We start from the raw sequence: 7,208 nt of genomic DNA, 5'->3' as shown, positions 1-7,208 counted from the left end.
CATATGGGCGGGGACGACATCTCGATGCCGAGCCGCCATCTGCTCTGACTGAGCTAATATCAACCAATCATCAATGTAATTCAATATGCGGATGCCCTGGAGTCGCAACGGAGCCAGGGCAGCATCCACACACTTCGTGATAGCGGGGCATCCAGCAGGAATAATCTGTCCTTGTCTTGTGATTCGGACAGATTCAACCACAAGTGTCGCTCCATAGCCACGAGAGCTGCCATGGAATGGCTGATGGCTCTGGCCATTTCCTTGGTGGCCCGAAGCGACACGTCTGTGGCCCGACGTAGTTCAGCGACTATGTCGGATTCCTCTTCCTCCCTATCATCCAGGTCTTTTAGCAGGTCGGCCTGGTATGCCTGCAACACCGCCATAGTGTGCAGACACACACCGGCCTGACCTGCCGCCGTATAAGCTTTCCCAACCAGGCTGGATGTCTGTTTAGCTGGCCTGGTGGGAAGCTTCTGGGCCTTCAGGGACGATGCTGAGGACAGGGAGAGATAGCTCGCGAGCGTCTGCTCCACTGCCGGCATCGCCCCATAACCTTTCTCATTCAGCCCTACGATGTTCGAGTAGTTGGTGACTGTTAGGCTGAAGAGTCGGGTTGAGTACGGTTTCTCCCACGATCTCGACACCTCGGCATGGAGATCTGGGAAAAATGGAAGGCCCTTTAAGGAAGCGCTCTTCCAGTTTGCTTTTGGGACAAGCGTCCTGTTTCTCGGCTGGCCAATCGATGTTGAGCTTGGCTACAGCACGAGTCACAACAAAAGCTGCTAGAATGGCCAGCCAATCACCTGACTTGAATCCAATAGAAAATCTATTGAAACAACTACAGATCAAAGATCATAGAAAAGGCCCACAGAACCTTTAAGATTTGAAAAAATTTGTTTGTGTGGAAGAATGGGCCAAAATCACACCTGAGTAATGCATGCCACTAGTTTCTCCATACAGGAGGCGTCTTGAAGCTGTCATTACCAACAAAGGCTTTTGTATGAAGTATTAAATAAATTTCAGTAAGCGTGTTCAATACTTTGGTATTGTGGTGTTGAGAAATGGTGACGTGTTACTTATATTACTTATTTATACTTATTTTACCCGCTGTAAATAAATATCTTAAATATAACAAATACAAATAAAAAAATGGTTACTATAGTTGCCATGGTAAATTAACCTCACTAAACAGTTTAACCATGGCATTTATAACACTATGGTTATACAAATGGTAATCAATACGGTAAAAAAAAAAGAAGAAAAACACACACGGTTACTACACTTTTACTATAATAAAAACCTTGGTTAATTTTCGTAAGCATTGTTGGGGTCCCCCATTGTGGTCTGTTTCTGTATTTCGTTGTGTTGTGAGAATTTACAGCACATGTGATGTCAAACTGATGAAGATGCTTTCTTAATTTGCTGGTGCTTTTTTCTATTTGCATTTGTTTTCTTAAGTTGCAGCGCGTTGACCTCTCTCGGCCACTGTATATTTCTGACAAAAACAATGAGGATGTGATTTACGGTGAAAGCATTAAACTCATTTGACTACAAAGAAAGGTCAAATCCTGCAGATGTATTTTTAGAGGATCTTCACTACAATCAGCTGATGGAGGAGAGCTGATGTGTGACGAGGAGTTACTGCAGGAAGTGATGTCAGATAGAGGTGTGACGAGAGTGAATAAGATAAAAACAGTAATCGGACACGTGTGACGGGGGAAGTGTTCTCCTGTGAGAGCCGTGGTAGGAAATATGAGCGCGTCTTCATGACAAACCACAGTACTGGTCGCCTACATGAGCCATCAACCAACGGACCATCTTCATCCGAGTCTACACATTTACAGAAGAAATCCTTGTCTTTCTCTGAATGTCATGGGACACGTCTTCATAAAGCAGCACATCCATGACAAATCGTTTCTTACTGCAACCTGCATTTAAATGCAAGCTCACTTTGTATAAATGTGCTCAGGTGTCTGCTTCGATGATGCTGATGAACTGCATGTTTGAGGAGAAATAAAATATTTGATGAGAGCACTATTCTGAACATATGTTGCAAAAATTGGCGACTGTTTCTTTGAAAACTCATTTATTTAAAATTCAGTGCAGCACAGCATCTTTTCAAGTAGACAAACTCCAGTCCAGCTGCGAACTCCGTGAGAGCAACAGTTTTGTGACTGTTTAATAGAATCAGTCCAGTAAAATTAATTCAGATTCAAAGGCTGCCGCACAAGAGCCGGGTTTGAACAGCACATTGATAAATGCATCAGCTGCAGAAAATAAAACGTCTGGAATTCACCACATCACAGGAGAATATATTTCATGGCTGCTTGCAAAGACTGAATTTTTCGAGGTGACCTCCGCCTGAATTCCCAGACTAACTCTAAAAATAACCCAGAAATCTCCCATGATGCAGTGCCTCACTCTGACCAGCCTAGTTCAAAAGGAAAACAATACTGCTTCCTCTCAACCGGTCCAACACTTCTGCAACTGAGCTCCGGTCCACACCATCAGGGCCAGGTTTAGGGCTCTGGACACTTGTGTGTCAATCAATCGTATCTGACTGAAGACACACAGACCGTTTCCTCCAAACACATCCAGTGATCCAGTGAAACATGAAGCACTTCTCCCTGAGGAGAACTTCACATAAATATATAAATTAATAACAGTTCTCTTTTCGTTTAATTGAGGTCCCAGTGTGGTGCATGAGATCCAGAGTCAACATCACCCAGCATTCACACACAACCCGCTCCACTTCTGATGTGTCATTCAGTCAAACGATGTGAAGAGAAAAGAAAGCCTCAATTTTCTCCAGAGGAATGAAGTGATGCTGTAAAGTGTCTGTTTGACACCAGAACAAAGTCCATTTGCAGTGGATTGTGAGGGATTCACTCTCCTCCTGAAGCACATCGAGGCTGAAGGTCAGTTCACCCTCCAGAGATCTGCACCTATCCCAGATGTTTGTTGTTATTGCCATGACCTTTATTACACAAGTCAGCATGAAATGACCGCTCTAACTATTGGTAATAGGGGTGTAACGGCACACAAACATGACGGTTCGGTACGTACCTCGGTTTTGACGTCGGGGTTCGATATTGTTTCGGTACAGCAGGAGGAAAACACTAAACACAATTTTTATTTTTTAAATTAAACAAATTAAATAAATTAAATTAGAATTAAAATTACAATTTTCTTTAAATCTACCTCATAAAATAAAATAAAATCTATAAAATTCTACCTCTTCTCTTAACTAGGGAGCCCTTTTACATTAGGCCTACTATAAGGTTACAATTAACAACAGAGCCCAAATTTAAATTTAATTATGATTCATTTTTAACTATAATCAACACTCAAATTAAAAAAAATTATATGCAAACATGTAAATTGCACTCAATGCAGTTTTTAAATTAACTTCTAAATTATACAATTTGTTGTTGAAATATAGTAATTTACACAGTGGCTGTCATAACTTGCTTCATAGAAGATTTATTTAAATATAGCCTACATTAAATAATTAAGGCATCACTAACAGGTAAAGTAAAATATAATGAGTATATAGTTTAATATTTCATGAAATTCTCTTCTCTAGACTTCATTTCTCTAGTAAACTGACAAGCTGTGGACATTTATGACTTGCCTGAGGTAAATGAAATGCTACGTGACATTTTGTTTACAAGCTGTTTTAATGATGTCTTTCCGCAGTTGAAACACTGATTGAGTGATGCATGAGATGTTCATTCATGTTTATTTCACATTAAAACTAGTAGTAAAGAGGAAGGGATGATCACGCTGTCGTCAGAACTGAAGTGCTTACACAGCGATCTGTTGTCGTGTCACATCAAAGAGCGCCAAAATGGCATTTATTGTCTGAATTTCCTGAAAAAATTTAATGATTTGTTCAGTACACGTGTGTACCGAACCGAAAGACCCGTACCGAAAAGTTTCTAATATTTTAGAAAATCTTCAAAGACAAACACAAACACAAAGTCATCTTAAAGATAGAACATTTGGAAGAAAGTTCTTAAAAGCAAGCTTTTTTTATTAAGCACAAGAACACAGGGAATGTATATTAAAAAATGGGGTCCATTTTAATTTAATGCTGAAAACATCTGAGAAAAGAAAAAAAAAACTAGATAAATAAAGCCTCATTAGCTTAAATAAAATGAATTGTGTGTTTGCTTACAGCGGTGCATCTGAGATTCACTGGAGCACACAAATCATTTCATTCAGGACGCACACACACACACATTAATCAATGCACAGTACACAGAAAAATAATTAAAAAGATAAATTAATTCTGAACAGAGAGAGAGAGAAAGAGAGAGAGAGAGACTCAACTCTTCTGTGCCTCCATGTGACACATTCGCCTGATAAGGTCATTAACTACAATTGTTAGCAAGTTTATGTTTTCTGTGGTTTGGTTAATTCCCAAGTAAGCCTGAGGTAAGAAGTGTAAGAGAACAGGCAGTGAATTAATCTGAACCTCAAAATCATGATCCTCCATATCTGAAACTCACTTTCAGATGCTGCATCTAACAAACCAATGAAAACCATCTTCACATCTACACAACACACTGACATGCTAAAGTCATTCACTGCCGCTAAAGACTCAGGAGCTGAACAAGAGTGAATAGAGAAAGACGACCAAAATAAAAAGTCAAAAATGATTAATCAAAGTGTTCTGGCTGCAACAACCAGCTGCTAATCGGCTAGAGATGATCAAATACAGAAGCCCAGAGGGAATAAACACTACATCAGGTCACTCTTCTCCACATCACACTTACTTCAGCAGGAGAAGGCTGATCTCGCGGCTCCAGCATCATCTGTCCGTCCCGATGCGCTGCAGAGAGCTCAGTGAATTACGCAGCTTCACTCTACTCTAGCGCAGACGAGCTGATGTTTGTAAAGCAGCCTGTTAGCGTGCAGTGCCACCCTCAGGCTCAAACCTCACCAACCTGGAGCCCAACCAAATCATGACCACATCATGCCTGATAACACCGGCTCATTCCCAAACACACACGGGATCTTCAGCATCTGCAGCACAGCATGACCAGAGTGCTCAAATAACACTCTGTGTTCTCTGAGTCACTGAGAGTCACGGTGCTACTGCATGAGTGTTCCAAGGGTGCTGCTAGGTGCTCACCGGGGTGTTCTGGGTGGTTTCCAAGGTGTTGCTAGGTGCTCGCTGGGGTGTTCTGGGTGGTTTCCAGGGTGTTGCTAGGCGCTCGCTGGGGTGTTCCTAGCAGCTTCCAGAGTGTTAAGTCTACACTAATATTAGTCTGTTTCTTTCTTATCCTGAGGTCACCGTAGCAAGATCCAGTCTGTATCCAGATCAGATGGTGGATCAGCACCAAGAGATGACCTCGACAGCCCTGAATGTCAGCGGAGACCAGGACAACTAGATGAGCCACAAAGACAGATCCCCAGTGAAGGCCACCGGGACAAGACCACAGGAACCAGATGAGTCCTCTGCACAATCTGACTTTGAACTGCTGGTTTTGTCTGGTCAGAGGAGAACTGGCCCCCGACTGAGCCTGGTTTCTCCCAAGGTTTTTTCTCCATTCTGTCACCGATGGAGTTTTGGTTCCTCTGGCTTGCTTAGTTGGGGACACTTAATATCCAATTATTTTTATTACCCTGGTTTCCAGGGTGTTGCTAGGCGCTCTATGGGGTTTTCCGGGCAGTTTCCAGGGTGTTGCTAGGTGCTCGACGGGGTGTTCCAGGCAGTTTCCAGGGTGTTGCTAGGTGCTCGCCGGGGTGTATGAAGCTTCTGAAAGCCTTGATGCAGAACCTGAAATGTGATAAATCCTGATAAAGATGTTTCACCTACAAGCAAAGGCTTTGGTTTGATACAAACCACATGTAAAGCAACACAACACAAAACCGTGTCTATCATCAGATACAGTGGTGCCAGCCTCATGCTTTGAGATGGCAGGCACATCTCTGATGAACCTGTCTCAGTTTAACACAGATCTGTGTTTAGGGTGAAGATTCGTTATCCAGTAAAAACTGCAGAAGTGAATCTAAAGGTCCTGTATGTCAAGCATAAGATGTGATGATTGACAGTGAGGTTGAGTTTCAGCAGACACAGGTCTGTGTGTGTGTGCATGTAAGGTGACAGGAAGGGAAGCACTTTGATCTCTGGATGAAAAACACATGTTGGGTCTCTCGCACACACACACACACACACACACACACACACCCACACACACAGACTCGTGTGACCCCTTTCCCTCATTCATAAAGGCAAACATTTATCTTGGCTGTTTAGTTATGTTTACAAAAATGCAACAGCAGGTGATAATACAGCATTAACTAGTCTTTATCAGTCTTATTACAGTAAAATCACGTGATATGCAACAGTACATTCACATGACAAATGGCCCAGTATAACATCATTCATCAAATGCAATGTTTCTCTGCTGCTAGAGTCAATGTTTGATCAAACTGCCAGAAATTACTACTGTTTGAAATGTGTTCTGAATTACTACTGTTTCTCTGCTTCTCCAGTGGGCACCTTGATATCGATTAATATCAGTTTGTCATCAAATGTTAGTCAAGACTTGATCAAGATGCTGTATAACATCATTTTAATGATGTCATGGTTGTGATGTCAAATTGATGTCATATTGACATCATATTGACATCAATGATTTGTGTGTTTGATTGATATTTATTGCATAATATGACTTCTTTGTCAGCCTGATTAAGTTTAAGTAGCATTTTTTTCTTAACTGGGGCATTGGACAGCATTGATTTGCCACATCTCCTTTTGAAACGTGTGCCAAAATCAAAATGACATCAGAAACTTGGGCCCTCTTTTATAATGTGTGCGTAGGCACAGATTTGATCTTAAAGTGTGCGTACGCTTAAATCCACGCCAACGCTGATATTTGTAAAAACGGTCTTTGACGTGGAAAAGTGCTTAGCATCACATCAGGGTCTGAGCAGACATATGCTCTTTTTCTTGTTCCAGTACTGCAGGTTTTTGGAAATGTAAGCTGTTCTTGCAGCTCGCTGTTCTACATTAAAGGGGTCATATGATGCGATTTCAATTGTTCCTTTCTCTTTGGAGTGTTACAAGCTCTTGGTGCATAAAGAAGATCTGTAAAGTTGCAAAGACTAAAGTCTCAAATCCAAAGAGATATTCTTTATAAAAGTTAAGAGTCAGCCACACCTACCTAAAACGGCTCATTCTAACACGTCTACAT

The 7,208-nt window shown here is 41.6% G+C and overlaps 1 protein-coding gene across 1 annotated transcript in view; it reads right to left on the bottom strand.

The window, feature by feature from the left end:
• Window positions 1-7,208, bottom strand: part of septin4b (septin 4b) — a 78,870-nt gene that overhangs the window by 49,683 nt on the left and 21,979 nt on the right. The window lies entirely within an intron of this gene.

This window comes from Sinocyclocheilus anshuiensis, unplaced genomic scaffold (genome assembly GCF_001515605.1).
Source record: "Sinocyclocheilus anshuiensis isolate Anshui unplaced genomic scaffold, SAMN03320099.WGS_v1.1 scaffold501, whole genome shotgun sequence".
In the NCBI taxonomy this organism is placed as follows: Eukaryota; Metazoa; Chordata; class Actinopteri; order Cypriniformes; family Cyprinidae; genus Sinocyclocheilus; species Sinocyclocheilus anshuiensis.
The sequence above is the reverse complement of the archived record's forward strand: the minus strand, read 5'-3'. Positions and strand labels throughout refer to the sequence as shown.